Raw genomic sequence first — 10,853 nt, 5'->3', positions numbered from 1 at the left:
TCTTACAGATGGGGGTCACCAGGCCTTTCTTCGAAGGCTCTGTGGGATGGGTTAGAACTTCACACATTTCCGTTAAGAGCTGCGTGCTTTACTGTTTGAACCCCTGGCGCAGAGTCAGAAATAATCTCCACATTCAGGTACATGTTTCTCCCTCCACTGAACCTGAACCATCCCAAGGGGGACAATCCCACAGCTGGAATCCTCTCAAGCTCTGGACTCCCAGGAGCAGCAGGACCTGCACGAGCGAAGCCCTGGATGCTGGGCAGCCCGTCATGCTGTGAAGTAAAGACAACTCTGGCCAATGAGACAGCAGCGGTGATGAAGTCAGTCCTGGTTTCCAGACTGTGGAGATGAAGGGAAACCTGCCCTTTCCAAAACTGTCCCCTTCCCTTTTCCACTTTCTTCCCTACCGAGCCCTTAAGCAGATAAACTCAGCTTCAGTTGTCAGGGCTTCCTAGGCCTCGGGCTCTCTCTATGTCCTTGGTGACTATTAACATGTGGAAGCCCCACCTCAGCCCAAGAACCTAGACAGTATCCCCTCTGCCCCATCCTTCTAAGAATGAAACTTGCAACCTGGGGGGAATGACCCCACCCCTGCCTCTGTGTTCCCCCTCACAGCCCTTGTCACAGAAAGATACAGATGCCAGGAGACATTTTATCTCCCCTACATGGTGACTCCTGGAGGGCAGTGTCTGGGTATGTTGTGCAGAGAAGAGGCACCCATCAAACATATATTGAGGGAGGTGGATATGGAGAGAGGGAGGGGAGGCTGCCTCCTAAACCCACCAGGGCTGCCCCATCTCTCATGTGCCTGATCTCACCTCCCAAGCCCCTTCTGGGTCCCACTCCACCAGGACTGGCCCCCACAAACCCTAGAGCCCACGACTTAGTGGATTTAATCCAGATAGGACCTGATTTCACATTGCAAACCTGCCACCCGAGGGGAAGAACATCAACAGGGAAGAAAAGGATGGAGGCTGGTCCCTGCACAGGATGTGAACTTGGAGGCTAGCCTCTTGCTCTCTCTGGCCTCAGGATCCCATGAATGGATGTGCGAAGGTGATGGCTGGTCTCCAAGGGCTGGCCGGTCCTGACAACTTCTGGATCTGAGGTTCCTGCTCTAAGGATGGTCACTGGTCATCAGTCTTTCCTCACCCCCATCTTCCTGTTGGGGCTTCCTCTAAATCTTGCAGATCTAAGTTCCCTCGAGACAAGCCAAGAGAAACAGACTTTCCCAGGGAGAGACTCTTTCTCCAACCTGGACATGCTGCTGCTGCTGTTTCCCTTGCTCTGGGGGATGGAGGGGACTGAAGGTCAGTCGTGTAACCCTTGGAGGAGCTACAGGCTGCAAGTGAAGGGGCCGGTGAGGGTACAGGAGGGTCTGTGTATCCTTGTGCCCTGCACTGTCTTCTACTCCCACAAACACTGGACTGACTCTGACCCGGCTTACGGCTACTGGTTCCAGGAAGGAGGCGATGTAAACAAGGATGCTCCAGTGGCCACAAACAAACAAGGCAAAAAAGTCTAGGAGGAGACCCAGGGATGATTCTTCCTCCCTGGAGACCCTGGGACCTGCAACTGCTCCCTGGACATCGGAGACGCCAGGATGCAGGACTCAGGGTTGTACTTTTTTCGGGTTGAGAGAGGAAATATGAAATTCACTTATAAATCAAACCAGCTCTCTGTGCATGTGACAGGTAAGGAACAGGTTCCAAGAGAGACCACAGAAGATGGTCATAGGACCCCCTACCCCTCATGCTGAGAGGAGATTGGGGTGAAGTGTGCCGGGTTCTGGGGGAGGAGCTGGGCAGAGCTCATGGACATAACTTGGAATCCATCCCTCTTGACCTTGCGTCTCCCCCTCCCCCACCAGCCTTGACTCAGACCCTTAACATCCAGATTCTGGGGATCCTGGGGGCCAGCCACCCCAAGAACCTGACCTGCACTGCGCCATGGGCTTGTAAGCGGGGAACTTCCCCATCTTTTCCTGGACAGGAACCTCCATCTGCACCAGCAGCCTCGTGATCCCCAACTCCCCTGTGCTCACCCTCACCCCCTGGCCCCAGGACCACCAACCTCACCTGCCAGCTGACCTTCCCTGGAGCAGGTGTGACCACAGAGAGGACTGTCCAGCTCAGCGTGTCCTGTGAGTGCTGGATAGGAACACTTAGGTCTCTGATGAGGGGTTCCTGAAGGCAGCAGGGCTGGGAGGGGGTTATGGCCTTGGATGCTGTGTGCCAGGTTCTGAAATCTATTCTGGGAGGGATCCAGGGAGATGTCTGCCTCCACGCCTTCCCCATTTCTGCAGCTTCTGGGGATCTAGGGCCCATGCCCACCCTCCCTCCCCCCGGAGCAAGTTGGGGTGTCTTTCTGTCCTAGACTCTCCACTGAACATGACCATAAAGGTTTCCCGAGGAAATGGCACAGGTAGGAAGCACCTCTCCTCCCTGGGGCTGTTGAGAACAGGGACTGGGCCAGGATCTCCCACATACTCCTGTACTTAACCTGGTGACAAGAGGCCCCCTTATCCTGGAGTTCCTTTCTAAACCCTATAACAGAACTTTGAGGCCCCATATCATCCAACTCCTGGTGACTCCTCTAGCCTTGTCCTTTTATTTTCCCTAATAGTGTTTATGTAAGTCCTTTTGGAGAGGTGATACATTCTCATTGCTGAAATTCAAAATGCACAGCAAAATCTCTCCCCAGATGCCACTTTTCCTCCACCTAATGTGTCTAAGAGGTCATTCAATGTCAGTGGTAGAGGTTGTCTCTTTCCTGTCTCTCGTTGTGCAGTATCCGCTGTATGGGTGGACTCTGGCTCCATGCGCATCCTTTATTAATGGGAAAGGATATCATTAAGTTTTCCACTTAAAAAAAAAATGAATGCAAAGAATAATCTTGTATCTTTTATCTAACTGTATCTACTTTTACAAGTCCATCTTGTCTGTGAAACAAACACTTAAAAGCAAAGTGACTGGATTGTATGTTGTTTCTAATTTTGAGAGACAGCCAAACTGGAGTCTCTGGGTGGTACAAACGGTTAAGTGCTCAACTACTAACCAAAATGTTGGTGGTTCAAACTCACTTAAATGTGCTTTGGAAATAAAGGACTAGCAATCTGGTTCTAGCCTTGAAAATCCTATGGAGCAGTCTTACTTTGCACATATGGGGTCTCCATGATTCAGAATCGACCCAAAAGCAACTAGAAAAAAAATGACCAAATTGTTCTCCATTGAAGCTGCTCAAGTTTAAATTCCCAGTGAAAGTGTTTGTTTCTTCCCAGGCCCACCAACCCAGCGGGCGGTGGAACCTTGGGATATTTATCAGTTTTATGTCCAAAATTCTTGGGTCAGTTGGTTGGGAGAGAGATTCAGGCAGGATGCCTATTTACAGTCTTGAGGAAAAACCTCTATCCCTCTGGAAACCTCAGATTTTTGCTTTTAAGACCATCAACCGACTGCATCAGACCCACCCACATGTGCTTTACTTTAGATCAACTGGCTTAAATGCTAATCACATATAAATATCTTCATAGTGGAATTTAGGCCAGTGTTTGGCCAAACAAATGGGCACCATAGCCTAGCCAAGGAGACACATAAAGTTACTATCTCAGCTGCCTCTCAGGGCCCTTCTCGCAGAGTCTCCGCTCTCTCAGTCTAGGTCTCTGAGTGTGTCTGTTTCCCTCATCCTGTCTCTTTCTGTACCCTTCCTCATTCTCTGGGTCTCTTTTTCTCTCTGACTCTCGGAATCTCTGTCTCTCTCTTTCTAGACTCCACCATCACAGAGAACGGTTTATCACCGCATGTCCAGGAGGGCCAGTAACTGTGTCTGGTCTGTGTCACCAGCAGCAACCCCCCTAGCAGGCTTAGCTGGGCCTGGGGGAGCCTAACCCTGAGCTCTCCCCAGCCCTTGAACCCTGGGGTCCTGGAGCTGCCCAAAGTAGAATCTAGAGACGGAGGGGAATTCACTTGCCTGGCTTAGCACCTGATGGGCTCCCAGCACATCTCTTTGAGCCTCTCTGTGCAGAGTGAGTTGCTGGGCATGTGTTGAGGGAGGGAACTTGGTAGGGGTTTGTTTGGTCAGTGGAAGGGGTGGAAGCCAGGGGACAGAACCTCTGCCTTCACTCCCACAGGTAGCCCCTCTTACTGTTGCTGTGTGTCTATGAAGCAGGAGGGGTCCTGGCCCCTGTTCTTCACCCTGATCAGGGGAGACCTCATGGGGGCTTGCTTCCTTCTCACCTATGGCCTCAGCTGGATCTAATACACGAGGTGAGCACACCTGCATTTCTTCATGGAAGCCCATTGATTGACTTCAAATTTCTAGAGTTAGAATTGAGGAAACTGACTCTGATTTGAGACCCTGGTTTCTCTGCATGTGTGGAGACCCCTAGCAGGGCAGGACTGAGCCCCGCTCCTTCTAAAGACAGGACTGAGGTGTGAACAAGGAGACCAGGGGAACAGACAGGGCCATTAGGATCGGCTTCTCCCTGGAAACACTCAGCCCACACCCATTTCCCCTTGGAAGACAGGGCTCTGTGAACAGACAAATGGCCCTAGTTATCAGGTCAAAGATATCCTGGCACCGTGCCTGCTGAAGCAATGTGGGTCCTAATCCCATGTAAGTGGTGTCTGTATAAAAGAGAACAGAGACAGGTATAGACAGAGGAAGGAGAGGCAGGTGACAATAGAGGAAGACACAGCTGCAAGCCAAGGCATGCCCAGGATTGCTGGGATCCATTAGAAGTTAGGACAGAGGCAAGGCACAGTTTCTGTCTCTCAGAGCCTCAGACAGAATCAACATGGCCGAGAACCCGGTTCAAACTTCAAATCTCCAGAACTGTGAGACAATAAATTTCTGTTTTTGAAAGCCACCACTTTGTGGTACAGGCAGTCCCTGGGTGACAAACGTCCGACTGACATAGAATCAGTACTTAGGAACCAAGCCCGTGAAGACTATTATATTAAAAATTAGAGGCATGTACAATGGTTAGTAATAGGGTGCTATTACAAAAGGGTGCTACTTTGCCATGTGCATCAAAACATTATTATTGCTGTATTATGTAAAGATGTTTTAGTGTATCTGGAAGTGTTTCTTTAATGTTTTTTATGAACAGGAAAGGTACACTATATATTAAGACAAACATTTGACTCAATGATGTTAGATACGAACCATACCTAATTGTTCTGCCTTACATACAAATTTGACTTAAAGACAGATTTAGGAACGGAACTAGTTGGTAATGCGGGACTGCCTGTATTATGTTATGGCCGCCCTAGGAAACTGAGACAACTCCCAACTTTTCCCTGTTAGCTAAAACTTGTGTGGGCTATTGTTGCAGTGTCTCCCCTTCCCCCAGCCCCTGGTAACCACTAATAAACTTTTGCCTTTATGCATTTGCTTCTTCTAGGTATTTCATATAAATGGGCTCATACAATATTTGTCCTTTTGTGCCTACTTATTTCTATCAGCATGCTGTTTTCAAGGTTTATCCATGTTGTAACGTGTACTGAGGCTTCACTTCTCTCTATGGTTGAGTAAATAGTCCATTGTATGTATCTTCCACATTTTGTGTACCCATTCATCTCTCGGTAGACATTTGAGTTGTTTCCACTGTCAGGTGTTCTTAATGTCTGTGCCTTGGGAGTCTCAGAACATTTTTTTCTCCATATTCTATTGGTCAGAGCATCGCAACCATGTCCAGATTCAAGTGGAGGAGAAAGAAACTCCCTCTTGCAGTGGGACAAGCACTGTGTTTGTATAGCGAGGAGTCGAATTGTTTAGGGCCATCTTTGGTGACTAGATACCTCTTATGGGTTGAATTGTGTTCTCCAAAAATATGTATTGTAAATCCTAATCTCTATACCCATGGCCATAATCTTATTTGGAAATGGATTTTCTTTGTTATGTTGATAAGGCAGTGTTAGGGTAATTGTGTGTCTTAAGTCAATCTCTTTTGAGATATAAAAGAGTGCCTCATCTTGGCTGGACATAATTCTCAGTGGTTTGGCTGTTATGATATAGTTTGGTTTATGTAATGACGTAATCACTTTCATTATGAGATCTGCTATGAGCAGCCAATCAGTTGAAAGGGAGTTTCCATGGGGACGTGGCCTACATCCAATATGTAAGGACTTTCTAACAAAGCTGACTGACTTTGGCTCTGCTCTGGATACTGCATTTGGCTCATCATCATCTGACCTCCAGTTCTTGGAACTTGAGCCAGCAGTCTGCTGTCTTACCTGCTGATCTTGGATTTGTCAGCCCCTGAAACTATGTGAATTCCAAAGCCTCCAGCCTGACACCTGAAGCATGGACTTGGATCTATATATTAAATATGTATATTTAAAGCTCTTAACCACTGCACCAAAGGACTCCGTGTGTGTGTATATATATATGCCTATATATATATTCCCCCCCCCCCCGCCACTGGTTTTGCTTCTCTAGAGAACGCAGCCTAAGACAAAGAGCCAATTAGAGAAGAAGCAAAAAAGTAGTTGGGGGAAGATTAATGCCATGTCACATGAAATCTCCAAGGAGCAAAGAAACAGGAGCTGAAAGGAGACAAGTACCTTCCCCCAGAGACAACAAAGACAGAAAGTCTTCCCCTAGAGCCACCATTTTGAATTTGGAGTTCCATCCTCTGAAAAGAGAAAATAAATTTCTGTTTGTTAAAAGTTACCAAATTATGGTATTTCTGTTATAGCAGCACTAGATAACTAAGACATTACCATAACCACTCACCTGTCTGATTGTCAGGTGTCTCCTCAGCCAGATAGGGAGAATGGCCCCTCTCTGTCAGGGATGTTGGGAGGATGAAGCGGGACCTTGGCGCAATGGTTCAGAGCTCAGCTGCTAACCAAAAGGCTGGCAGTTCAAATCCACCAGCAGCTCCTTGGAAATCCTACAGGGCAGTTCTACTCTGTCGTATCGGGGCGCTTGAAGTCTGAATTGACTTGATAGCAACGGGTTTGGTTTTGGGTTTTGTGTAAAGGGAACCACATAGCCTTCACCTTCCCTGACTGTGAACCTGATGACAACAGCCTGAAGTTGTCCACAGGACATTCCTGAGGTGGATGGGAAGACAAGTTGAAGGAACACAGAGAGAAGACCAGACCAGTATCCTGGTCTGCCCCTCCCAGATGCCCTCCTTCCAGATGAACCTGAGTCCTGCCCAGTGAATCTGACATGTTAATCCTCCTGGCTCAGGGCTGTTGTTGTTAGCTGCTGTTGAGTCAGGCCCCGACTCATGGAAACCCCACGCACAATAGAACAAAATGCTACCCGGTTGTGTGCCATCCCCATGATTCATTGCAGATCAGACCCTCATGATCTACAGGGTTTTTATTGGCTAATTTTTGGAAGTAGGTTGCCAGGTCTTTCTTCCTAGTCCTTCTTAGTCTGAAAGCTCTGCTGAAACCTGTTTAGCATTGTCAAAACACACAAGCCTCCACTGACAGGCAGTTGGCAGCTATGCATGAGGTGCATTGGACAGGAATTGAACCTAGGTCTCACACACAGAAGGCAATGATTCTACCACTGAATCACCAATGCCCACTAGGACTAGGGTTCTTTTTCTGTGCTATCATGCTCTTTTGCTGAATTGTAAACATTACCAAAGTCAATGCTCAGTTCCTCATCAGCACCAAGACAACTGCGAGGGATCCCCAGGAACCAGGTTCTGCCCTGGATTCAATTCCTGGCCAATACAGGAATCGATCTGTCTTTGGGGGCTTGTATGTTGCTATGATGCTGAACCTTCTCAGCAGAGCTTCCAGGCTAAAATGGACTAGGAATAAATGTCTGGCAATATACTTCCAAAAATCAGTCATTGAAAACCTTATGGATCAAAATGGCCTAATCTGCAGCTGATCATGGGGATGGCACAGGACTGGGTAGCACTTTGTTCCATTGTCCGTGGGGTCACTATGAGTTGGGAGCTGACTCCATGGCAGCTAACAACAGGATATGTCTTAGGCAGATGGAGTGCCCCCTCTGGTCTCTACTCTGACCCCTGCTGGGGCACAGGTGGGGTTGATTACATAGGGAACCAGAGGATTTGGTGGCTGGCTGAAGATTCCCAGGACATTGGGCAAGTGAGTGGGATTAGAGACACAATTCCTGAGGGCCCAGGAACTCCCAGGACCTCAGGGTCACCTATGGAAACTGCATGCCTCGTGATTGCCTGGGAGCCCTGACTATGTCCACTCTGCCCATCCCTCTGTGTGAACTCACTTCTCAGTCCAGAAAACCAAGAGCTCCACCCAGCTCCAGCCTGTGCTTCCCTTATGACAGCTTCCTCCCCTATGGCACCACAATTGTCTCGTGGCTTCTCTGTCTTCCAGCCAGCTGCTGTTCTCAAATACAAGGACTAGAACTGTCAGAGTCACCCTTTACTTCTAGCTCAAGGCATAGCATAGATGCTGTGAATTAATTTTTCTCCTTCATCTCATGGGGGAGAATTGAAAATTCTTCCCACAAATTAATACAAAAACTTCTCCTCTCCCACTCCAGTGAATCCTGGGGAGACAAAAGTTCAATGAGGTGCAGAGAGTGGTGCATGGGACACGGCACTGTGTGATTTGGGCAAGTCATTTCCCCACTTGGAACCTCAGTAACTTCTGCAAATTGGAGAAGCGAGGCTAGAAGAACTCCAGCTTTGATAGTCTGTTGTCTTAAGTTCCCTTTTGGGCCCAGTTACCCATTAGATAGTCTGTGGCTTCCCTATGCTTCTCGTAACCACTCTTCTGTTTTTCTTTGCACTGGGGGCCGTGGGAAGCAGAATGTCCACGGCCGAACTATTGTGACCACAGAGATGTGACCACACAACTGCCCTTGCTGAGAGAGTGAGCGGGCCAGGAGTGGGGCCCCTGTGGGGGTTGAGTGTCTTAGTTGTCTAGTGCTGCTGTAACAGGAATACTGCAAGTGGGTGACTTTAATGAGCAGGAATTTATTTTCTCACAGAATAGGTGGCTAGAAGTTTGACATCAGGGCATAGGCTAGGGAAAATCTCTTGTCTGTCTGCTCTGGGAGAAAATCCTTGTCTCTTTCAGCTTTGTTTTCCTTGATTCCTTGATGATCTCCACTTGGCATCAATCTTTCCCCACATGTGCTTCCTTGCTTGTGTGTCTAAGGAGCCCTGGTGGCACAGTGGTTAAGCACTCGGCTGGTAACCAAAGGTCATTGGTTTAAACCCATCAGCCACCCCAGGGGCAAGAGATGTGATAGTCTGCTTCCGTATAGATTTATAGCCCGAGAAAGCATATATTGGTAGTTTTATTCTGCCCTAGAGGGCCTCTATGAATCAGAACTGACTAGACAGCAATAGGTTTTTAGTTGCCATTACGGTGAGCTAGAAGCTCCTTCCAGAGGAGTAGGAAGTGGAGGAGGCCCATAGTGGGGTTTTGTGCTTGCAATGTTCCATTTCCTGCAAGGTGTTCATTTTGAGGAAAATCACAAAATGATTTGGGCAAGTCGTTTGCCCACTCTGGACCTCAGTATCTTCTGCAAATTGGAGAAGTGAAACTAGGAGAACTCCAGCTCTGATGGTCTGTTGTCTTAAGTTCCATTTTGGGCCCAGTTACCCATTGGAGCTCAGTTTTCTGTATGTTACAATTCTTCCCCCAAAATATTTAAGGTCTGAGGAGGCTTCACCTGCTATGACTACCACTACTTCCTCCCCAGCCCACCTATATGCAAAAAACCAAAGCAGTTGCTGTTGAGGGAATTCTGATTCATGATGACCAGACCCTTTTGTTCAGTGTAAAACTGTACTACATAGGGTTTTCAGTCGGAGCTCTGGTGGCTCAGTTGTTAAACACTCAGTTGCTAAACAAAATGCCCAAAGTTTGAACCCACCAGCTGTTCCATGGGACAAAGATGTGGCAGTCTGCTTCTGTAAAGATTACAGGCTTGGAAACACTATGGGGCAGCTCTACTCTGCCCTACAGGGTGGCTTTGAGTTGGAGTCAACTTGACAGCAACGGGTGAATCTTATAGACATAGATCACTAGAATTTTCTTCCAAGGCACCTCTGGATGAGTTAGAACTGCCCACCCTTTGGTTAGGAGCCACATGCTTAAGTGTTTGGGCCCTCACCACAGAGTTAAAACTAATATCTCCAAATGAAGAACACCAAGGTCACATGATAACTAAGAGCCCAAGAGACAGAAAGGGCCACATGAACCAGAGACTTACATCATCCTGAGACCAGAAGAACTAGTTGGTGCCTGGCCACAACCGATGACTGCCCTGACAGGGAGCACAACAGAGAACCCCTGAGGAAGCAGGAGATCAGTGGGATGCAGACACCAAATTCTCACAAAAAGACCAGACTTAATGGTCTGACTGACACTAGAGGAATCCCGGCAGTCATGGTCCCCAAGCCTTCTGTTGGCCCAGGACAGGAACCATTCCCGAAGACAACTCATCAGACATGAAAGGGACTGGACAGTGGGTAGGAGAGAGATGCTGATGAAGAGTGAGCTATTTGTATCAGGTGGACACTTGAGACTATGTTGGCATCTCCTGTCTGGAGGGGGGATGGGAGGGTAGAGAGGGTTGGAAGCTGGCAAAATTGTCATGAGAGACTGGAAGGGCTGACTCATTAGGGGGAGAGCAAGTGGGAGTACGGAGTAAGGTGTATATAAACTTATATGTGACAGTTTGACTTGATTTGTAAACATTCACTTGAAGCTCAATAAAAGTTAATAAAAAAAAAAAAAAAAAAACTCTAACATCTCCAAATTCAGAAGCACATTTCTCCGCCCGCTGAATCTGAACCATGCCGAGGGGGACAATCCCACAGTTGGCAATCCTCTTGAGCTCTGGACTCCCAGGAAAGTAGGATGTGCAGG

General features: G+C 48.0%; 1 long non-coding RNA gene across 1 annotated transcript; it reads left to right on the top strand.

Moving 5' to 3' along the window:
• The first annotated feature begins 1,609 nt into the window (after positions 1–1,609).
• LOC126085569 (uncharacterized) lies at positions 1,610–7,887 on the top strand. The gene is made up of 3 exons (XR_007519307.1): positions 1,610–1,697; positions 1,996–2,146; positions 3,770–7,887. It is a non-coding gene; the product is annotated as an uncharacterized LOC126085569 (long non-coding RNA).
• Positions 7,888–10,853: the final 2,966 nt, after the last annotated feature.

The sequence above is a fragment of the Elephas maximus genome, chromosome 11 (assembly GCF_024166365.1).
Source record: "Elephas maximus indicus isolate mEleMax1 chromosome 11, mEleMax1 primary haplotype, whole genome shotgun sequence".
Lineage (NCBI taxonomy): Eukaryota > Metazoa > Chordata > Mammalia > Proboscidea > Elephantidae > Elephas > Elephas maximus.
The sequence above is the reverse complement of the archived record's forward strand: the minus strand, read 5'-3'. Positions and strand labels throughout refer to the sequence as shown.